The sequence below is a fragment of the Saccopteryx bilineata genome, chromosome 2 (assembly GCF_036850765.1).
Source record: "Saccopteryx bilineata isolate mSacBil1 chromosome 2, mSacBil1_pri_phased_curated, whole genome shotgun sequence".
Lineage (NCBI taxonomy): Eukaryota > Metazoa > Chordata > Mammalia > Chiroptera > Emballonuridae > Saccopteryx > Saccopteryx bilineata.
The window spans coordinates 102,514,359-102,537,827 of record NC_089491.1 but is presented as its reverse complement, the minus strand read 5'-3'; the positions used below and the strand labels follow the sequence as shown (position 1 = coordinate 102,537,827).

General features: G+C 56.4%; 1 protein-coding gene across 8 annotated transcripts in view; it reads right to left on the bottom strand.

The window, feature by feature from the left end:
- Positions 1-23,469, bottom strand: part of SEMA4D (semaphorin 4D) — a 112,378-nt gene that overhangs the window by 56,883 nt on the left and 32,026 nt on the right. The window contains exon 1 of one of the 8 annotated variants that reach the window (XM_066257525.1): positions 12,775-13,021. The exons of 6 other annotated variants lie outside the window; for them this stretch is intronic. The gene's annotated coding sequence lies outside the window, so the exon portion shown is untranslated. Of the gene's footprint in view, positions 1-10,212; positions 10,360-12,774; positions 13,022-23,469 lie in introns of those variants that run through there. One more of the 8 variants, XM_066257526.1, reaches the window with a different exon arrangement.

Sequence of the window (23,469 nt, the reverse complement as noted above, 5' to 3'; positions counted from 1 at the left end):
CATGCACACGCAGAGGCCCAGAAACTGGGTAGGAGTGGAGGCAGAGGCAGGCCAGGCACCTTTGGGCCACACACCTGCCTCACGTGGGGCCTGCTGAAGGCAATACATGGGCAATGCGGACTGAGGTTCTGAGTGGAAACCAAGAGGGAAGCCACACATGGGGCCCCGACTCCTCAGCCTGAATGGTCCCAGAGGGTCAGTGCCATGACCCTCCCTTCAACCAAGTCCTCAGGTAGTACACACAGAAAGGTGGCGGCTGGGACTGACCTAGAGCAGCGTGAGAGGTCACGGGCCAAGGCCACACCAGCTATACACCCATGGCCATGGGCTAGGCACCTGGCTCTATGTCTTTTATGCACCGCCCGCAAGCTACTGGTCACTGACACAGCATAAGATGCTCTCCTAGGACACACAGATCAGAAAACACAGACGTGCCGTGTTGCAGAAAGATGCTTAGTAACCATGTGGACCTTAGGTGAGATCCCAAACAGGCTTTACACACGGAAACAGCTTCCTTGCACTCTTAAGATGGCCAGTATGGAAACACAGAGTTCCAGCACTGGTGAGGATGATGACAAGGTCAAGGACAAAGATGAGGACGAGGACGTGGAGAAAGTGAGGCCAGGAGCACCGCTGGTGGGAGTGCACAGGGGCGCCACCACTATAGAACGCAGTCTAGCCGTCTAGCGGCTCCTCAGAAAGTTCAGCGTAGGACTGGCACGTGATCCACCAGCTCCACTTCAGGCATCTCCCCGAGAGAATGGGGCGCCAGGGGGCGGGATGCAGACACCGTGTTCCCAGCAGCTCCGTCCACACAGCCAAAGCGGGAAGCAGCCCATGTCCACAGATGATGTATGGATAAATAAAACGGAGTGGAGACACACAATGTGATGTTATTCCACTCCTGACAGGAAAGGGGGCACTCGGTCACCACGTCTCAGATGCCCCGACTGCCACCCCTCCCAGGGGGCCCAGCCAACTCTACTACCTCCACCTGCCCCCGCTGACTTGGGCCTTCTGCCAGGGTCAGCCCCACCAAGTGGACCTCTGCAAGTGGGGGCAAGAACCCACACAGCACTGCCCCGCAGAAGCACAGGCGACATCTGTCTCCGGGTATCTGAGCTACAGGATGAGACAGACCTTGGCCAGGGGAGGCGATTATGTCCGAAAAGAGGACTCTGGTTGCCTGCATGGCCAGCTAGGCCTGTCCTACGTCCATCTGGCTCCTGCTCCATGGCTGTCCCACCCCCACCATACATCAGGAAGCCGAGTGGAGGCAGGGTCAGGGGTCAAGGTCCCGGTGTGAGCCAGACTCTGGGAAACTTCAAGCGAGGATGTCAGCAGGAGGACACAGGATGCAGCTGGGCCAAGGCTCACTCTTCCCACCCAGATCCCCCGGCCACACGGGCTGGACCCCAGGCTGACATGCAAAAGAAACCCAAGGTCGGTGAGGACGTGTGTGTGTGTGTGTGTGTGTGTGTGCATGTGTCTGCAGTGAAGTGCGAGCAGAGAACTCTGGAGAGACCAGGGTAGGAGCCGACACTGACCGGACAGCGATTTCCGTGGCTTGCTGGAAAGAGGTCTTCCCTCAGCTCAGGATCCGGAAAAGTGTCTGATACGGCCTTGACGGGGCAAAGTGCATCTCGGGACGTCCTCAGCAGCACCTCTGGTGGCAAGTGCAACCGTTCCTCTGTTACAGTCCCCTCCCCCACACGCAGCTGAGAGCACAAGGTCAAACTCCCACAGAGACGCCCTGCCACCGACACCAAGCTCAGAGCTCAGGGAGCCGCAGAACGGGTGGGGAGAGGGAGTGTGGGCGTCACACTCAGACCTCCGAACCTTCAGGAAATGTTACAGAACAAGCCAAGACCTAGAAATAAACCCGCTGACCGTGCGGACACGAAGCTGCCCTGCAGCCACATCGAGGTGCCGTGAGACCCACACACCACTCGCGGCCGAGGCCACAGACCTGTGGAGACGTGTGCCAGAACAGACGTGCTCAAGACCGGAGGAAGGAGCTCATGTCTCAGGCCCCGCTGGGCGGTTTGCCAAGTTAAAGGGTCGGTCGCGACGCACAAGATAAACTGTGTCACAGGAAAGGACAGATGGCAAGCCTTTGAAAGGGTGCACGAGAGGCGAGACCAGCACAAGAGGTGGGCCAGAGTGGTGGCCAGGGCTGGGGAGGCTGCGTGCCTCTGAGCAGGACCAGTCGCGGGCCCCTCACGCCTCCTGCTGGGCACCTGGGCACCTGGGCAGGTGGGCTCTCAGGCCCAGCTCACATCGGCCTCTCCTTGTGCACTGGGGCCTGCCGTCACTCCCTGGCCCCGAAAGCACAGACGGGCCCTCCTCCAGCACACAGGGCGCAGGGCAGGAAGGGCAGGCCTCGCCAGGCTGCCTGCTCCCTCCCAGCAATGCTGAGGCCAGGGCCTGGCCAGACACACTTCCTGCTTCCACCCCAAGTGACTGAGGATGCCTCACCCTCCTCTTTCCATCATTGAATCCCACTTGCCCTCGGTGAGCCGGCGACCTCCAGGCCTGCCGAACAGAGGGTGTGATGCCAAGCCCCGTCCCAGACTGGCGGCAGTGCCCGTGCCTGTGAACCCCTTCTCGGCCCACAGCCCCTCGGCGTCTGCGCACACCGCTGGGGGGTGCCCACACAGCTCACGCATGAATGGCCTACAGGACACAGGGTCACATGACACCTTACCCTCCTGCTGCTGCCCTCTGGCCTCACTTGTCCCGTCTCTCTGAGAGGTTGAGACACTCCTCTATGCACGACCACGGCGTGAAGTGCCTGGACTGGTCTCCTCAGCTACAAACACGCTCATCATCTGAACAGTTCTGGGGGCCGGAAGTCCAGCCTAGGACTCACTGGGCTAACATCCCAGAGCTGGCCCAGCTCCTTCAAGAGGCTCCGGGGAGGGTCTGTTTCCTCGCTGTCCCCATCGTCCGGAGGCCGCTGGCATTCCTTGGCTCATGGCCCCTCCCTCTACCTTCAGAGCCAGTGGAGAGGACCAGGACAGCCACTCCTAACAGGCCACTGGGCACAAGGGTTGCTGTGATCTGAAGGCAGCTGAGGTACAGAAAGAGACCCCTGCCGCCCCAGTCCCCCCGCCCAATCTGAGGAAGAGCAGGCCTGCCGTTTCTCTTGTAAAGGTGTGCCCGAGACACAGCAGGGAGTCTGTATGACAAGCCTAGTCCAAGTCCCTCCTCTGCCAGGTCTCCTGTCACCGTCCCACAATTTACTGCCTCTGAGGCCTGACCATCTTTCCTTTGTCTGGTCACTTCATGATTTCTCACTCTTTCTTAAAATAATATATAAACCCCTCAAGATATTAGATTTTTACTTCTTTTCTGCACAGCCCCTGTGCCCCTAATGATGTTAAAATCTCTCTGCCTTTTCTCCTGCTACCCTGTCCCTTGTCCGTTTCATTCCCAGGCCCCCCTGCAGACCCTAAGGGAGCAGAGGGACTGTCTCCATCCCCACGCCAGCCGAGGGCACCTTCTCCCAGGACTGCCCCCCCCACACACACACTCTCACCGTAGTCCTGTGCTTCCCTTCCGGCCCACCCAGTAATCCAGACGCCCCCTCACCTCAAGGTCCCTGATCACACCTGCCAAGTCCCTTTACTATGGACACTAACATTCAAAGGTTCACGAGACTCAGACCTGGGCATCTGTAGGGGTCATTCGGCCTCTTGCCTTCAGTGATGGGATTCAGTGCGGGCACGACTCAGGTGGCCTCCCAACTCCTCGACACTGAGAAGCAATTAATAGATCATTTTTAACCCTGGGAAGTCCAAACAAAACCCGTCGGCTACTGTGGGGGTGGTGGGGGGAGGGATGGGCAGAGGGCCAGTGCTGCAAAACCCCCAGGAGACAGTGCAGGCGCTGCCAACGCCGACATCCACGGCTAGGGAGAGTAAGGGATACAGGCAATCATACGGCAGTATTATTTTTAAGAACGCTAGCTGAATAAAAATGCAAATGACTGTTAACAGAAACTGGAAGACAACAAGAAAACCAAAACATTCCATGGCAATCTCGGCTAGATTAGCCATTCAGATGCAAATTTTACCCCAGTTCTGGGAGGGCCACAAGCACCCCCATTCAGAGCCCGGTCCGCAGCGCAGCGCTTCCCGGCCACCCTTTCTTTTCATGAGGCCTCGAGACACTGGTTGCAGCCCCGTCAAGCAGGCGTGGTGGAGTTTCTGGGGTAGTTTTTGCCCCGCGTGTCCTTCCTCCTGGCTGTTCTCTGGGGACGGTGCTCACCCCAGTTCTCCGACATCGACACACAGGGGGCGACAAGGGACACGGTCCCCAGCGCGCCCCTCGCCACCAGAGCTCCGTTGCAAAGGAGATGGCAGCCCATGCTGTGGCAGCCACACCTGCTTCTTTATGTGGAGCAGGGAGGGTCCTCAACCAGTCCCACAGGTCCCACTCACAGCCACCCTGCTGGCCATCAGCCCCTGGAAGGCCTGGCCTGAATGTCGCCCCATGGCCACCACCCCGGTGGCAGGTGGGTCGGTGCCCATCGCCTCCATTGCTTCCTTCCAGAGCAGACGCGAGTGACATGGAGAAACCAAGAGGTGGAAGAACCCTAGCGAGAGAAGAAGACAGCCAACACTCAGAACCCCTTCCCCGTCACCGTGATATGTCCGCAGGGACCTGTACCAGCTGTCCAGGGAAGTACCAGGACCAGCCCAGGCCAGCAGGACACCTGCCCAGAGTCACAGCCTCAGCCCTGGATGCTCGCTGACCAGCTGCATGAACAGACAAGATTCTCAGGGACATACCTCTGGCTCTCGAGAAGGGTGGCCGGTCCTTTGGGCCTGGTCACTCAGAGCAGGGATGGAAGGATGCCTGCTTGTTTACTCACGCAATCCTACTCCACTGAGCCCTGAGAATTGGGGAAATGGAAGCCCATCCATGGGAGTAATAAGGAAAGTCTTCCTCCTTCTCAGTAACACGCTGGGCGCTCAAAGTCCTCATCAGGAAATGCACTGACCGCACGTGACCCCAGTCACTTGGGGATCAAATGAGATCGCACACATCGAGCACTCAGAACAGAAATCACACCTGGACTTTCATATGTCCTGTGCTCACCAGTCGGCAGACCCTCTGGGGCTTATCTAGTAAAAAAACAAAAATAGCACCTCATATCATCTGTAAAGAACAAACAGAAAACAAGAAACACCCGGCCCAGCGGCCTCACCTTCCAACGCCCACACTGGCCACAGGAACAATGGTGCTCAGGACAGACCAGTCTGGCCTGGCTGTCCCATCCCCACAGGGACCTCTGCTGCCTCACGTGTTTGTTCTGACCCTTTGGGCAGCCCGGGTGGGGCCTTGGAGACGGGCGGTGGGCAGCTGGGCCCGCTCTGCCATGACAAGGCTCCCTTCAGCAGGGGGACAAGGCCCCGCAGTGAGCCTCCCCTCGGGCCGCAGGACGGGCTGGCCCCATTCTCGCCCCTTTGAATGGACGGCTGTGCAAGATGTGGGCCTGATTGTCCTCCTGTGTGGGCTCATTCAGGGAGCAGGGCAAGGCCCAGCCAGGCTGGGGCAGGGGGAAGGCGCTCCAGTCCCGGGAGAAAGGCATCTTAGAGCTCTGTGAGGAGAAGGGCCGAACCCAGGGCCCACGTCACGGTGTCGGTGAGGGGTAGGTGGGGTGCACTGGTGTCCCCGTCACCCCGCGAGGCCTGGGAGGAGGCACAGCATGGGGATGGGTGCCCACACTGGGTGCTGAGCACACATGAGGCAGTGGGTAGTAGGCAGGGAGGCTTGTCCGGGCCTCCAGACGACAGGCTCAGCCCCCAGAACCAGCCTGTGAACTGCACACACCCCTTCCACACAGAGCACAGCGCTGGCTACACATCTCGCCGCTGCTGCGTCAGGGGAGGGCCCGGCCTGGACCACCACAGTGCTCAGCAACAACAGGCACCCGCCCACGTGTGCCGTCCATGATGGGCTCCTGCTGCCCACCTCAGGTCACCAGGGTCACCGGAATGGAGGTCTACTGATGTGTGTCCAGTGCCACAGGACGCAGGACTGTGACCTGGGTGCACACAGGTAACTGTCACAACACACTGAGTGTGTGAGCCTCCCTCCTCAGCAAGACAGACAGGCCACACCTGTGTGACAGAGGGTGCAGCCCTAGAGGTGCCCGGTCCCAGACTCCAAGTCCCAGTGCACCTGCCCATTGGAACCAGCGGTGCCTGGTGGCTGCACACACGGCAGACCCCCCCCCCCCCCGCCCGCCCTTCTCACAGGACGCTGTCTTGTGATCCTGAGACCATGGGAGCAGGCCATTCTGAGGGACACAGTCGATGTGACAAGAGGAGCAATGGATGCAGATGCCGTAAGGACGAGCCCGCTAGAACCGAGTGACCTCTAGCACCAGGCTCCCTTACAGCCCCTGGCGACAACGCCCAGAGCGTCAGGCCCTGAGACAAGACGCGGGAGAGGCCGGTGTCAGTGTGGCTCAGTGGAATGCCACACCCAGTCTGGCTTGGGGACATCTTCCCAGGCTTCCCAGGGCCCTGGGGATTTGCACCAGCACAAATCCAAAGAGGTGTACTGGACATCTGACCAGGGAGCTAGGTGACTGTGACTCCTACTACTAACAGGTCAAGAAACTTGGAGAAAACGCTAGCCCATCCCACCTTGAGCGAGAGGAAAGCTGCCCAGTCACACCGGCCTCATGAAAACGCTCGTTCTCTCGTCCACAGGAGACAAAGACTGTGCCTGACTTCAGAGACATTTTGAGGGAACGAACTCAAGTGCTCCTTACAGTCTTTGACTAGAATGATATGCATGTATTTTTGATCCGGGGCTGGGAATTGGAGGACGGACATTAGCTACATGTGAGTTTTCAACTGCGTGGGTGGGTGGTCAGCGCCCCTAACCCCCACCTTGCTCAACTGTAAAAACTTCTCTGAAGGCTGCAACATACTTGACAAATATTTCCATAGACTTGTAACCTGAGAACTATCTATGTTAAAGAACAGGGCGTTCTGAACCCTCTCTACTTTTCAGACCTGTCTGCCGAAACCCCCGTGGTCTGAAGCCTGCTATGGAGCCCCCCGCTCGGCAGGCTGTTCCCTACGGTGCTGCCAGGACGAAGGGGGCACCTGTACTCAGGGAAGCACACTTCCGCTGTGACTAAAGATTTCACAAAATAAAGTGCCTGAGAGAGGCTAAGGGTGTCACACAGCGGTATTCACCTGATGCAAAACTTGATCCCCTGTCCCTTCGAAGGCGCTCCTCATGCGCAAGCTCAGTGGGCAGAGAGCTCAAGACCCCAGGCAGCCCATCAGACCCCAGGGCCGGAGCACCACCACGGGTCGACCCGGGTTATGGGAAAAGGTGAGAGAAATCTCTATTTTTAAAAACGTATTTGAAGGTGCTGTACTTTCCCTTTTAAAAAAAAGTTAGCAAACAATCAACTGTACAAATGGTGGTCAAATGGCCAACCCACCCATGTTCAAGTTCACCACATCTTAGTATCATTTCAGCCCCTTCTCGTCCAAGAGTGCACTGGACAACAATCCCATGGCTGGAGCACAGTCCTGGTCAAGAGCACACAGAGCTGGGGTGAGGAGACGTGCTGGGGACTCAGACTGCCCGCCTTCAGTTCCACCAAGAATAGTCCAGTGGTTCACCACCCGCCGCCTGAACCAGGACTCGAGGCTTCTCTGCGGCTCTCTGCCTCTGATCCCTCACCTGCACACACCTTAGGCACCACCATCCCGGGCCCCAGACCCTCTTGGCACTGCCCTCTGCCCGGGCACCTTCTATACATCAGCCTCCCACCCCGTGCCATCCTCCCCACCCTTCAAGTGCAGCCCAGGCCCCTCGGGGCAAGTGCCTCTGACCTCCCAGAAGAAAGGAGGCTCTCAAGGGGGCCTGCTTGATGAACGGGCCATTGTGAGGGGGTCTCTGGGGGTTTGTGTGGTGTAAAGACCATTGTGGGGGGGGTGTCTCTGCAGTCTGTGTGGTGTAAGGGCCATTGTGGGGGGGTGTCTCTGCAGTCTGTGTGGTGTAAGGGCCATTGTGGGGGGGTCTCTGGGGCCTGTGTGGTGTATGGGCCATTGTGGGGGGGTCTCTGGGACCTGTGTGGTATGTAGACCATTGTAGGAGGGTCTCTGAGGCCTGTGCAGTGTATAGGCCATTGTAGGGGGGTCTCTGGGCCTGTGTGGTGTATAGGCCATTGTGGGGGGGGTCTCTGGGGACCTGTGTGGTGTATGGGCCATTGTAGAAGGGTCTCTGGGGCCTGTGCAGTGTATGGGCCATTGTAGGGGGGTCTCTGGGCCTGTGTGGTGTATGGGCCATTGTGGGGGGTCTCTGGGGACCTGTGTGGTGTATGGGCCATTGTAGAAGGGTCTCTGGGGCCTATGCAGTGTATGGGCCATTGTGGGGGGGTCTCTGGGACCTGTGTGGTATATAGACCATTGTAGGAGGGTCTCTGGGGCCTGTGCAGTGTATAGGCCATTGTAGGGGGTCCTCTGGGCCTGTGTGGTGTATAGGCCATTGTGGGGGGGGGTCTCTGGGGACCTGTGTGGTGTATGGGCCATTGTAGGGGGGGTCTCTGGGGACCTGTGTGGTGTATGGGCCATTGTAGAAGGGTCTCTGGGGCCTGTGCAGTGTATGGGCCATTGTAGAAGGGTCTCTGGGGCCTGTGCAGTGTATGGGCCATTGTAGGGGGTTCTCTAGGGGCCTGTGTGGTATGCAGGCCATTGTCCTGTTGGGGGAAACACGATTTTCCAGTCAGGGAACCAGAGGCCCTAGGGGAGAGGGCTAGGTGCTAGGGCCCAGCTAAAAGAGCACTGACATCAGAGGGGTGGCCCTGCTGTGTCAGGACACCGTGGCCATGAAGGGGGCTAGGGAGCCGGAAGAGGCACCAAGCCCAGCTCTGGGGCTCCTCCTCAGGGCTGTAGGATTCTAAACGTCAACCCCTCCTCTCTGCCCTGTGGCCGTGGCTGCTTCCTGCCCACAGGCTCCCCGCAGTCCTCTCGCATTTCAGCCCCACAGCAGTCCAACACTCTCTGCTTCCAGCTCTCCCACTGAGCCCACACTAAAACCCCACTAGACTGTGGCCTCCATCAGCAACATGACCTCAGGCTTCCCCGCAAGGACTACGTGCTGGGGGCTGGCCAGTGGAGCAGCTGTGACCATCTTGTGCAGGAGACCATCGCCGGGGAGGCTGGGGAGGTGCCGGATATGGGGGACACTCTCAGTGAAACCAGAAGAGTCTCCTCCAGTCCCACAGCTGTGTTTAAATGCCTCTCATCCAGTGGACACACAGCTCCATGCACACGTATCCAAATCATGAGGGCTGTGGGCACGCAGACCATCGCAGGCAAGGCTGGTAGGCTGCTGTGTTAGTGTCGACCTGCTTCTGGCCAGGGCACCAGAGTGACCACCTGTCCTTCCCTCTCCTGCTGGCTACAGGCTTTGGCTCTCAACTTGGTCCACATCCCTCACATGGCCTGGATCACAGTGAGTGGGAGAGAGCCCCGGGTTACTGGTGCCCACCCACAGCCCCACTTACGTGAAAGGAGGGGCTTCAATTTCAGTGTGTCCTGTGCGGACACCCCTCTGCAAGGCGCGTGAGCTCCGTGCTGGGGGCATAGCACAGGGGGTTACGGGAGACAGGCACCTGCAGGGTCTTGGAGCAGTCAGGGGCTCTCAGCAAGAAGGGGGAGGTCAGGAACCCACCTGGGTAGCCACCGCCTCTGCTGGCTGCAAGTATACAGCCCGAGGTAAAATTTGGAAAGAAATGAGTTTCCTTTCAGCAGGCACCACAGCAAATCAGGACAGCCCACACCCTTCTGCTGAGCTCTCCTGTCAATCCATGTGCGAGGTTATGGTCCCTGCAGCCCTGGGAGGGACCAGAGCTAGACCCTGCCAACCCCCACACCCCTCTCCCAGGAAGATAAAGACCAGACCACCAGGCACATGGTCAGTGATGGGAGCTGGTTCACATGCACCAGCAAAGGTCACCCACTGTGCCAGCGACCTCACATCCTCGAGGGCAGCCTTGACACACGGCCACTCCCCACGTCTAGACGGACCGAGACATCCACGAAAACACACGTAAGAGCAGTCGGACACCAGTCTGGCACCGGCACGGCTGCTCCCCGTCCTCCTGCCTCCTCCCCAGGGGGTCAGCTCCCCGTGCCCCTCTCACAGGGAGGCTCCCTCTCGGTTTACCTTGCCCTGACTTCGGAGCAGATGTGCCACGTCTGGTTGTTCCTGCAGAGCCTCCGGTCACACAGGTGTCTGTGAGGCAAATGAGCCAACTCTGCAGGGTGCATCCCAGACCCGCCAGTCCACGGCCGCCACCTGTGGAGCAGGCTGGGCCACCAGCAGCTGCCAGACGAGGACCTGCTCGGGACGCAGACTGACTGGGCAGCCCTGGGCCTGCAGGGCCGACACCTACCCACCCAGCCCCATGCCCACCCCGCTGAGCCCGGCTTCCGGCTTCCGTGTGTGAGGCTGTCAGCTGTCAGTCCTGGGTGGGGCTGAGGGCGTGAACCTCAAGGTAGACCTCTACCTGCAGGACAGGTAGGGCCGGGGCCACAGCAGGGTAAGCCCTGACCTCACCAGGCTCCCGTGTGGGTGGGGCCAATCATGCTCGGGCAGCACAGTGGGAACTCAGGCATAAAGGGCATCTGGGGGACACAGGAGGCATTCAGGGGTGGGCATCTGCTCACATAGGGGCTGCCACCCAGACAGCCTGAGTCAGTGCCAGGCGTGAGCTCCCGAGGGCAGCCCAGGGTACCTGGGACAGCCGCGCTTGCACATGCCAAGGGTACACGCACCCTGCTCATCCATGCGTGCCCCACTGTGCACAGGGTAAAAGCACCGTGCCCAGAAGAGACTCAGACCGTGGCACGACCCTCACACAGCAGTGGGCTGAGCAATGTGTGACTTCTCTCTCCCATGTTGAGCTTGCTCTCTCTTTGGTGCGTTAGTCCTTAGACATGATTATTTCACTTGTTTAAGGCTCTTTCAAAAAAGAAGAAAACAGTATGAATGGACCTGGAGATCATTATACTAAGTGAAATAAGCCAGGCAGAGAAAGAAAAATACCATATGACCTCACTTATATGTGGAATCTAATGAACAAGGTGAACTGAGGAACGGAACAGAGGCAGAGGTGGGGTCACAGGGAGCAAAGGGACAGCTGTGAGCGGGAAGGGGGATGAGGGGATGAGAGCAGAGAAGGATTAGTGAAATTATATATACATAACACAGAGATACAGATAACAGGACAGTAAGCCCAGAAGGAAAGGGGAAGGAGGTAGGGGGAGGGGGGCAAAGGCGGTTAATGGGCAGCACATTGTTGGGGGGTAAGGGTGTTACATTGAGTGGAACATGTGAATCCATGTTAACATAATAAATTGAAATTTTTAATTTAAAAAATAAAAAAAAAATTAAACAAAATAATCTTTCAAAAGTCTGTGTGCAGAGGGCTAATTTTACTCTGCGCCCTGTTCCATCTGGCCGTCCCTGCACTGCTATCCTGCCTTCCTGCCCCACGCCAAAGGCAGCACAGCCATGGTGGGTCTGTCCAAATCTCCCCCTGCCCCGGAGCCATGAGACCCAGGTAAACACGCACACGGGGCCCGGGGTGCACATACAGGGGCAAAGGCCCTAAGCTCCCTGACTCAAGAGACATATGTCTGGCAACAAAGGTGCCCCACCCCCCAGCAGGACAAAGTGGAGAGATCCCTCTCTCCCGCTGCTGAGGGAGCACGCTGGGATCAGGGCCCGCAGACAAAAGGATGAGCAGTTTGTTCTTTTCCAAAGCTGATCTGGCAAGATCTACAAAACAGAGTTTCATGGCCTGGCCCAGCGGTGACACGCACTAAGTTACAGCCTCGTGTGTGGCTGGGGTATTACAGTAGCACTGTGCATCCCAGCTGTGTCCTCCTCCTGCTCTAACAACTGACCACACACCGGGCAGCTCAGGACAACAGGAACCCCTCCTCTCACAGCTCTGCAGGTAGGAAGTCTGCAATCAGTGTGACTGGGCTGAAACCAAGCTGTCGGCAGGGCCGTTCCCTCCAGAGGTTCCGAGGGAGGGCCCTACCTGCCTCTCCTGGCTTCTGGTGGCTGCTGGCTCTCTTCGGGTTTTGGCAGTTGTGTTAGGGAGGATCCCCCGTGAAACAGAATCAATAGGAGGTGGATGCACAAAGGAAGATTTATTGTAATGCATCAGGTCACATGGTCTCGGAGGCTGACTGGCCCTGAGTTCTGCAGTCAGCAAGCTGGAGACCCAGGGGAGCAGATGGTGAAGATGCCAGTCCGAGTCCAGAACAGAAGGCAGGAGAGGACAGACCAGCTCAGAGGCAGCAGGACACAGGGACACTCCCACCTCTGCCCTCCCCTGCGTGGAGGAGGCCCACCACAGTGAGAGGGCGTCTGCTTTTCTCCACATACAGACTCCAACGCTAACCACATCAGAAACTCCCTCCCAGACACACCCAGAGCCATATCTGAAAGGGTACGTGGGCACCCCTGTGCCCAGGCAAGCTGACGCATAAAACCAGCCACCAGCCCGCATCACGCTGATCTCTGCGCATGTCCTCAGACCAGCTTCCCCGACTTTCCCGTCTCCTCCTGCCCTACTTCTGAGAGCACTTGCGGTGGGCTTCAGAAAAGGTCCGGCCCGTAACCCAGCATCACCGCCCGTCTCAAGAATCACTTCTGCGGAGACCCTACTTCTAGAGAAGGTGACACTGAGAAGCGCCAGGGAGTAGAACCCACCTTCTTTGGGGCTACTCTTCAGCCTCCCACCAGAGACCAAACATCCAGTCCTGCAGCCCGAGTGAGTGGCTCCAAAGAGGAAGCAGGTCCAAGTTCATAATGAAGCACGGCCTGGCTGGTGTTCAGCTCCTGTCCCCGTGATGGACAAGGAGACAGGAGGCCTCGTCTCGTCTCTGTAATGAACACAGCCGGGCCTCTCGGGTTAGAACGAGAACAGTGGGCAATCCTCGACTAGGGTCACCGTGCACTTCCAATGAAGCAGCAAAAGGAAGTAAGAGAGGCGTGAAGACTGTCTTTATGAGGTTTGAATGGGAGGAGGGAGGCCCCGCCTTCTGAAACCCACTTCCTGCTTCCCACACCCTGCTGTGCTGAGTCCTAAAGCCCAGCTGTGTCCTGGTATGGGTGGGTTTCGCCTCGCCCACACTCAAAACGCCCACCTCCTGCTGCCTCAGTGTCCAGACACTCAACTCAGAGCACCCCGCAGGCCTTGGCTGGGGTGCACCCTAAGTCTCGTGCCCCTGAAGGCCGCGATGTTCTCTCTTTCCCATATAGCCACCTGTCCGTGTCTCCCACCTGTCAAAGGCCATCGGAATTCCTGAACAGCCTGGCAGCCGCTGGGAACCTCACCCCTCCCCACCCTTGTATGCCTTCGTCCTTGCCCCCTAGTCTCAATGGAGGCTCCCCAAGGGCCGGGCCCACTCTGTGTCCACATGGCCAGCCTCACTCACCTAATGGATACCTCAGGGAGGCCTGTTCCTAGGCGAGGTGGCCCATCCCCTGCCCTCTGGGGCACGCAGTGCTCCAGCAGGGACCCACCCTGGGCTGGTCCTTGGATGCCTCCCTAATGCCAGGGTCTCCTCCCTGCCACATGTCCCCAGGCCACGCTGCCCACTTCCCAAGGGTCAACATTACCAAGACAGTCTGGGCAGAGGGAGGGGGGGAACTGGTCTGTACACAGACCCTCCATCCTTCCAGGTGCTCAGCCAAAACCTAGGGGCATCCCTGATCCCCACTCCAACTCAGATCCTACATGGCAGCAAGTCCCCTGGGACCCAACGCCCAATACACATACAACTGAGGCTCCCCCAGCCCTGCTGCTGCACCCTGGCCCGCACCAGCCCCCCTCCAGGACCGCCTCACAGTCTAAGGGGGCTCCCTGCCCCCCTCCATGTTCCATTCTCCCCAGAAGCCTGCAGTTCTGTCCAAACCCTGGACTCCCGGGATTTATGTTCCCGAGTGTCAACAAGCTCATATGCACCCCCCAACAGGGTCCCCAACACCGAAGGCCTGCTCCTGCCTCCTGGTCTTGGTACCTGCGGTTCCCTCTACCTGGAATGCTCCTCTCCAAACCAGGCTCAGCTCCTCTTTCCTCAGTCACCTGCCCCTTCTCAGAGAGCCTCCTGCTGCCCTTTCCGCACCTGAGTTCTCTCCTTTGCACCTGTCACACCTCACTCCTCACATGTGACTTACTGATCCTGTAGGCTGTCTGTCTTCCCAGCCACTACAGTGCTTCTTCCATGCAGAGGCTCCAGTGCCCAGAGAATGCCAGGTGAGGGGCGAGTTCAGTACGCTGAAGAGATGGGCCTGAAGAAACCTGTCCCTCCCCAGTGCTGGGAGAGCTGGCCACACTGGGGACGGCCCCACCCAGCTCCACAAGTGCTGTGGGACAGCCGTGGGGCGGGTCTGAGGCTCGAGGCTGGGCACTGGCACAAGCACGAGCCGACGTACCAGAGAGTTGTTTAGTAAAATGTTCGTTTCTGTGGGCATGACAGCACTGCCACAGGCCCACTCTTCTCATAGAAAAATGGGCCTTTGTGAGCTATAAATAGCCCAGCCAGATGTGGGAGCGCCTGTGGGTCTCTTCCCAGGACTCCGTGTGGGCCCCACAGCTGCACCAACAGCAGGACCCAGAGGAAGGCACTGCACGTCGTCACTGGCCAGCAGAGGGATAATGGGTGGGGCCTCCTCCCCCAGGGACACGCTCTGTCCACCACCACAGCAGGACACGGCTGAAGGGGAAGGTCAAGCTAAGCATGCACACATGTCTCGTGCACAGAAAACGGGGAGACAGACACCTGGAGAATGCAGAGCCATTCACAGAAAGTGGGGTTCCCTGCGCACGCAGGAGAAACCCATCTAAACAGGGCACCCATGTCTCTGTGAGGCCCAGTAGTCTAGTGACCATCTGCGGAATGCAAAAGCAAGAGCCCTCGCCACGGGTTGAAGGTGCTCTCAAACTCGGCGTGCCTGTTAATAATCAGTGGCTTCCACCCAGGGCAGGGCCCGCAGGGAAGGGGAGCTCTAATGCAGCGGGAGCCACCGAACCACCCAGCCCGGCGCTTCCAACAGACACAGCAGGCGGGCCGCACCTGTGTTCCTGGATGTCATGCTCAGAGTAGAAACAAAGGAGAAGTCCTGATATCACATTTTATTTAACCCAATACAAATCCAAAGCTCGGTCGCTCTGACGCTAAGTAACAGAGTCATAAATGGCTGCTCCACAGTCCCGAGTCTGGCCTTGGCGTCCTGCCTCCTCTGCGTTCACACTGGACGAGCCTCCAGGCTCTGACCAGCCCATCCATGGGTGGTGGCAGCCACGGCACTGGACAGGATGCGTGTAAAGTATGTACCCACTGCTACCGTGTGTGGCATCGCCACGTGAGGCCAGTGCAGGTCCAGGTGTGGCTTCCAATCACTATAAATGAACCCAGCAAGGTCAGAGTTGAGCGACTGCTGTGGCCAGAGGTCCTGGATGGCAGCCCACTGCCTGCCTGGGTCCTGGCTCCTTGGAGCCCTGTCTTCAGCAGGAGTAGTTATCTGTCATGAGGGACTGACCGGGGCCAGCTGCTGGGTGGCTGGACGGTGCTTCAGCCTCCCTGTCTGGCCACAGAAGCTTTTGGACAACCCGCCTCCTCCTCAGGGACCTGCTGCACCTGTAACATAATCCGGACTGAAGACCTTGAGAGGATGCCTGGCTCCTTACCTTGCATAGACCGGGGCACTAAAATTACTGTGCGTATTTTTTCACATCAGTGAATCATGAACTTTCAGTGCCCCTCACCAGTCTCCACAGACTACCAGCTCAGGACACACACCACTGGTCAGAGCCATGCCCACAGGACCCTGGCCCCGTCGGGGGGGGGCGTGGGGGTGGTCCTGGGGGCTGTCCGGGTGACGACCTACAGGGCTGCATCAGGCCTGTTGACACAAGCAGGAGTAATTAATTAACTCCTTTCCCAGGGCCCTTCCAGTGATCTTGTCATCCTAGTCTCAGCTCTGCAAGCCACTGAAGGCCACTTGCAGAAGCAGATTAAGGTTGGTTGAGGCCCCAGGTGCAGAAGAAATGTTGGACCTCTTACATTAGAAAAAAGTGTGAAGTTGGGGGTTTGCGGGGTCCTTCAGAAGTCAGGGCCCAGGGCCCACGCCTAGTGCACCCACCGTTAAATCCACCTCTGGCCACTTGCTAAAAATAAAGCGTGCTACCCATGGATGGGCTCCTGCTTCACACTGGTGTGCCCCATCATGGAGGCAGTATGCAGGGGCACACTGGGTAAGATGAAGCCTTGGGCGTTGAAGACCAGGCAGCACCATAACCCTGCACTCACAGGAGTGCTCATTCTCTCGTTCTCAGCATAAGCGTGTCCGGGCTTTAAGTTTGGGTCTGAGAGAAAAAGTCACAGGTAAGACAGACATCCACGTGGAACCCTACCCTAGGAGACCACAGAGCCTCTCGCGGCCCCTCCCTGTTTTGTGCATCAGGAAAGCTCCCGGCAGGCGGTGGCCTTATATTGTGCACCCCCAGCATCCCAACTATACCACGGCACGAGGCCAGGCCTCCCTGACCACCGGGCTCCTGCTCTCACAGGAGGACACTCAACCGAAGCAGTCAGCTGCTTACAGAATCCATCCTTAGTTCAGGCAGTGTCCCCAGGACCCCAAATGCCCACAGTGGCCACGGAAACACAAAACTGCTCTATCCCCACAAAGAACCCAGCGACAAACACTTCCCGAAGAACTACTTCACGCAGCAAAAAAGGTGATTCCGTGAGTGCATTGGTTTTCCCCTTCAGGGAGAGTTCTAGAAGATATTTTAATCTTCTTAACAAGCATTTCATTTTACATTGCCTTTTGTAAGCACATTATATATCGTGAAAGACAGAACCATTGGGAACTCTGAACACAGAAAGGTGGGGGTGCTCCCAGGGCCAGGGATCCTGGACCAAACAAACAGTAAATGCCCTCTCCCTCAAAACAGTTCAGCCACATGACGGACTTTCTGGGGGAGGAGGCAGTCGCTTAAATATCCTACACACCGAAAACAAAAGTGCCTCCTGGGAACTCCTTCTAGTGTAGGCACGTCTGCACAAGCCTTAATCCAGGTCCCCGGAAACTGGCTGCATGGGGCTGCAGTCTGAGTCGCCATGGCCCCTCCCAGCTCTGGGCGTGACCCACAGGCACACGCCCACCGGCAACCCCTCACTGACACTTCCTCCATCCTCCTCCCTGCCAGTCACCACCAGGAGGCCCTGCCCACTCCCTTGCTCTCTCTGGATGCAGATTCTCAGGCTGCCAGCTCCCAACCCAGAGAGACTGCTCCCTCCACAGCCCTCTTCTCTTCTGGCGCAGACAGAGCACGTGAACTCCACGGAAGCTCAAGACGTGCCTCCAGGCTTCAGAGGACACCTGGGGGCTCCAGCTTAAGTCTGACCTCCTCTGTAGGGTACAGCAGTTAGCTGCAGGGTATGGAGCCTAAGGGCTCGACCCACAAGACATGCTCAGCAGCCAGTTCTCAAGACCCACACGCCACTGGCAGGCGCAGCCCATACCTGACGACCAGTGTCACGAATGTGGCCCCTTTGTACATCTGGTGACGGCAGAGTCTGAGACAGAGTGGGAAAAGGGTATCATCAGCCAGGCAAACTGTGAGCCAGACGCCCTTACCCAGTCTCTCCCTACCCTCCGCAGCCCCAAGACGAAATGGCTCAGCCACTTAACAAGCCAAGTCATTGTGTGGAGCTCACTGGCCAGGTTAAGACCAGGGGCTGCATCTGCATGAACTGGGAGCAGAGGGCGTGGTCTGCACCCTGATTACATCTGCACCCCCTCCTAGGTCCAGTCGCTGTGACGCATGAATGCTAAGTATGAGCTCCTGGGGCGGGAGTGAGTCGGGAGGGACCAGACCTCCCCAGCAAGGCCAGAGAACAGAACGAACTTTTCATACAGAGCTTCCACATTGGTCCCTAATTCAGTGTCATGTAGCAGGAAAATGCTGGTGGTCGAACTTAGTATTTCAACAACACTTCACTTTTAAAACAAATGGGGACTTAAAAGTCAACATCAGAAGCGGAAGAGGGGGAGGAGCGGGGTCAAAGAGAAAAAAGAACAGAACGAAACCACAAATGTACTGGAATTCGTGAGGGTTTTAATGACCTAAGAGCAGGACGGGTCCATTAAACCCTGCTTGGCTCAGGGCCCCAGAGAAGTGGGAACTTCAAGCTGAGGAAGCCCTTTGCCAGGGCCGCTTCCTTGCTTCCACAGACCCCTGACCTGGGTGGGGAGGCAACCAGCACCCCAGCACCCCAAACAGCAGCTCCTGCACAACCTTTCAGGGGTCCCCAACTGCCCCCAGAATGGCTCCTGTGTGCAGTCAGTCCTTCCCATCTGTCAGAGCCCAGCTCAAATGTGACCTCCCCTAGAAGTGGGGGCCCTAGCAGGGGGGCCCTAAGCAGCGAGGGCCCCATGGACGAGGCCTGGCCAGGGCTGTCCAGCTGAGGTTTCATTCAGGACCGAGGTGGCTGAGCATGAGGACCACCCAGGGCAGTGACAAGTCGACCCCCAGGGCAGACCTGCGGGCTTGTGCCTCCTCTCCCCGCAGATCTGCTGAGCAGCCTTGCCTGCATCTGGTCCTGCGCACAGCAGTAGGATGTACCAGTTCCTGCGTTCCAGGAAAGGCTCGCTGCATGTGACTGCGACTACCAAGGACCCTGGCCCCCTGCTCACCTAGGGTAAGACCAGACACAGACCCACCTGTGAGATCCTCCCTGGCCTCCTCAGCGATGAGCTGAACGATACGTCCCACAGATCCATCAGAACAGAACGCTAGTTACTCAAACTCTGATGCAGCTTCCCTCCTTCCCCAGGACCCCTGGACCCAGCGCCAGGCTGAGCCCACCATGCCCTTAAAGAAAGGCTGGGCTTGGGCACATCCTCTGATCAACAACCCCCTCCTCCCCGCTCTTTTATCCCACTCCCCACCAGGGTCCTCACCTGCACCTTCCTATGTGCCTGACCCTCCACGTGTTGGCTAATCCCACGGTCACACAGAAGTGCTCATCCCTACAGACGCTTGATAGTACGAATGCCCCCAGAGAGAGGACGGAATAAACAGGGGTACATAAAGGACCACACTGTGGGGATGAGTCTCTGCATACAGGGCCGTGAGCCGACCGCTGTAGTTCTGAGTCACCCATCAGCCAACCAGAGAGGCAGAGGTGACATCCACTACCCTGCAGGGGTCACATCAGCACAGGAGGCACCATCAAAGTAAACCTCTGAAAACTGCATCCATCCGTCCAAGTTTCCTCCTACCCCAGAAGGCAGCATATGGAGAGGAATCATGGTGTCCTGAGCATCCACGACCCTGGAGTATGAGGTAGCCGGGCATCAACTAATACAGTAAACAGTGGTCGGCAAACTCATTAGTCAACAGAACCAAATATCAACAGTACAACAGCTGAAATTTCTTTTGAGAGCCAAATTTTTTAAACTTAAACTCTATAGGTAGGTACATTGTTATTAACTTAATTAGGGTACTCCTAAGCTGGCCTTTGCGCCCGCACTCAAGGGGCCAAAGAGCCGCATGAGGCTCGCGAGCCGCGGTTTGCAGACCACTGCAGTAACAGATGAACTAACGGATTAGATTTAAGAGAAGGACAAATTGCATTCGAACAAAGTGCTTTTCAAGCAGCTGACTAAACTTGGTTTGGGTTAGAAAGGGCCACTCATGGGCCTCACTGAGACCCAGACTACAGAGTGAGGAGCTGACATCTCTGACAAGCCATCTAAGACACCCTCTGCAGAGCCATCACCTTCAAACAGTGAAACCTGACTTCTCAGAGGCACAGAGGTTGGGACGTCTCATTAACTTCACTCCAAATATCAATACGGTGTAGTGATGACTCACAGAAATTAGGCTCGTTAGCCCATATTATTTACAACAGGAAAACACAAATAGTGGGTTTCCGCAGATGGCGGGGCCCTCAGGGGAGGGGTCCCCATGCTTTTCCCTATAACAACACTGTTAGCAGCAACAAGCAGCTGATGAGATGTAGGGTTGCTTTTTCTTTGTGGATGCCTATGTGATACAAAAGTCCTGTTGTTGTTTTTTTACAAAACAGACTTATTTGTAAGAAGATGAAATGTATTAAATTTGAAGGAGTAACAAATGCCCCCCAAATACCCGTCTACAGGAAACAACGAATGCCTATCACTCAAAACTACGAGCCAGTGAGGGGAGCTGTCCACAGCCAGATGCAGAAGCACCACCAGCCTGGTCTGAGTGGAGTTTCCTGAGAAGCTCACACCAGCCATCTCTCTGCAAATCTCCCAGTCCCCTTCACAGACAACAGTTCGTCTCTGTCCAATAGGGCCTCCTGGGAGCTTTCTGTGATCTACTCTTGACCTTTCTCTTTCAGCTCAAGGTCACAACCACCTCTTTGTTGCTGCTGGCCTTGGAGGGCAGGGAGGAACCCTCCCTTGCACGGCAATGGGAGTGGGAAAAGCCAGGGTCACTGAGGGGTAGGGTTCATAGCTGCGGGCCCCATGCTAGTCAGTAGGAGACTGACCAGGGCTCAGGCTGGTCAATCTTCACAAAGTGGAGGCTTGAAGCAAAATCACACCTCCCTCTTCAGGTGCCAGGTGGGGGGTCCTAAACCCTCTGGGGCAGGGCAGGCTCAGTCCAGGTTATCACCATGGGGACGGAGCTTGTCGTGTGAGTGAGGGGCCTGCTCCCTGCTGACCCGACGCTGACCACTATAACATAAGTCTGTTTGCTGCAAATTGAATGGGATTTCTGTCTTTATTCAATGTATTTCTGTCCTTGGCACTAAGCCCTCTCCACAGCTGCACACACATGGGCATTACTCAGAGCCCAGAGTGCCAGCCCAGAAGATGACCTGTTTTCAACGTAACCCCCATTCTGGCATGAACACAACTGAGGGCATCCATGTATGAAGGGCTCACCCCGCCTTCCGGGGCCAGCTTCCCACTCTACAAAGAAAGTCAGCCCACTGCCTCCCACGGAGGACAAGCCGGCACTGTCCAGCAGGAGGGCTGGGAGTCCAGAAAAGAGTGAGACAGCAGTCAGGTCAACTGGAGATGACGTCAGAGTAATGGCGGGGTAGGAAGCGATACCGATAAATCTCCCCCAAAACTCAACAAGATCTTCAACCAGAAACAGAAAAACCTATACTTGGAGCTTCCAGATGTTTCACAATACACCCAAAGGTATGATTGAGTGAAAAATTGGCTAAATATATAACCAAACCCCGAAGGAAATAGGGAGTAAGAAATGCTCCTCCTTCCTCACTAACCTAAACAGGGCGGCTTTCTCTGGTAACTGTGAATATAGAAACTGAGGCGGGCAAAGGGGGTGAATAGATCCAGGCCGCCGCAGCACAAACGGCTGAACCAGGCTGTGGCACAGAGATCCAAGCCGAGGAAAATCTGATCCTGTGGCAACCCGGGCAATACAAGCTAACACTCGCGCCAAACCCAAACAAAGAAAGACAAGCGGAGCGGCCATTTTACCCGGTCTCCTGGTCGGTGCGCAGTTAGTGGGCGAGAATTTCTTCCTGGGAAAGCCACGCACGGGAGGGAGCAAGAACTAATTCCAACGGTGGAGATTTTCCGTGCTGGAGGGTGTTTCACTCAGAGGGAACCGCGGCCGGCCTCATATCCTGGTTTGCGCACGCAGATAAGGAGTGAGCGATTCCTCCGAGTGCCTCGGCAGTGCGCGCCCGTGTTATCGCACAGAGGGGCAGAGTCAGGGGCCTTTGTGTGGGCCAAAGCGGAATCTCGAGCCGCCCCAGCGCCTTGCAAAAGCCGCGCACAGGGACGGAGCGAGACTCAATTCCAACAGTGGAGATTTTCCGTGCTGGAGGGTGTTTCACTCAGAGGGAACCGCGGCCGGCCTCATATCCTGGTTTGCGCGCGCAGATAAGGAGTGAGCGATTCCTCTGAGTGCCTCGGCAGTGCGCGCCCGGGTTATCGCACAGAGGGGCTGAGTCAGGGGCCTTTGTGTGGGCCAAAGCGGAATCTCGAGCCGCCCCAGCGCCTTGCAAAAGCCGCGCACGGGGACGGAGTGAGACTCAATTCCAACGCTACAACTTTTCCCTGCGGTTGGGGGTTTCACTCAGAGCGTGAGACTGCTGGCCGGATATCCTGGTCGCAGACAGTGAGTGAGAGTTTCCTCCAAGCGCCCCGGAAGTGGGCGCCCGCTTGTGTTACCTGACAGAGTGGCAGAGCCAGAGGTCTTTGAGTGGGCAGAAAGCCCGCCTGATTATGCTAGCAGCTCTGACTGACTGAGCCTTACCCAGAGCCCTGTGCTGAGTGGAAATAGAGTGGGGAGTTGCCAGCTCTTTGAACCTCTTACTATCCAGGCAGAGGCAGCAGCAACCCCATAGCTGGATTATCAGGCTACTAATTAAGGAAGGAAAGACTAGGAGAAAGGCTCCAGGAACACGGACTCTCTCACTGTCGGAGCCTATAAATGCTATTGAGCTTTGACTGCCAACGAGACTAAAGCACAATACATGACATTGCCATAGAGACTTATCAACTGCAAACCTCTACCTGAGCGTGCCAAAGGGGCAGAACCCGGGGTACAGAGTCACCGACCAGGAAGAGGGAGAGAAAAGAAAAAGCAAGAAGATAACCTCTCAAAATCAAGAATAATCTGCAGACTTTATAACCTATCCCATTTTATTATATTTGTTCGTTTGTTTCTCTTATCTTCATTCTTGATACTTTTTTTTCCTCCTCCAATTTGGCTGATTAACTCTCTACCAGTCTTACTCTCTCCTCTCCTTGAACTACACTACCCATAAGTGTTACATCTCCCATTATCTTTTCTCTTCTCTTCCTTTCTCTCTATGAGGGTTGCACTCCAAAACCCTTAACTCTCTCTCTCTCTCTCCTTTCTTTTTTCTTCTTTTAGTGGTTACCTCTTTTTTTCTCTCTCTTTCTTTTCTCCCTCTATATTAGTTTCTTCTTTTCTCCTTTACATCTCCTCTCATTCAAACCTCAATAACAAACAAATTATCTTATCTGGGACTCAAACCTATGTTTGTGGCATTTTGGGGGGTTTACTTCACCTTTTTAACTCACTAGCAGTGCTCTCATCCCTGGCTCTCCATATTATCTAGTTCTTGTTCCACTAAATACAATAGTAATTTTTTAATTTGTCCCCCCATTTTTCCGTTTTCCTCTTATTCCTCTCATCATAACTCTTAGACAACCAACACCTAAAAGCAAATCATTTCATTCTTGACCCAAATTTTTTCCTTATTTGCTTTTTGTGGGTCCATACGCTCTTTTTTTTTCTTTTTTCTTTCCTTTTTTTTTTTCTTTTTTTTTGCCCCTTTATTACTTTTCCCCAATTCAGGCCCTCCATCACAGGCATTGTTTGTTATAATT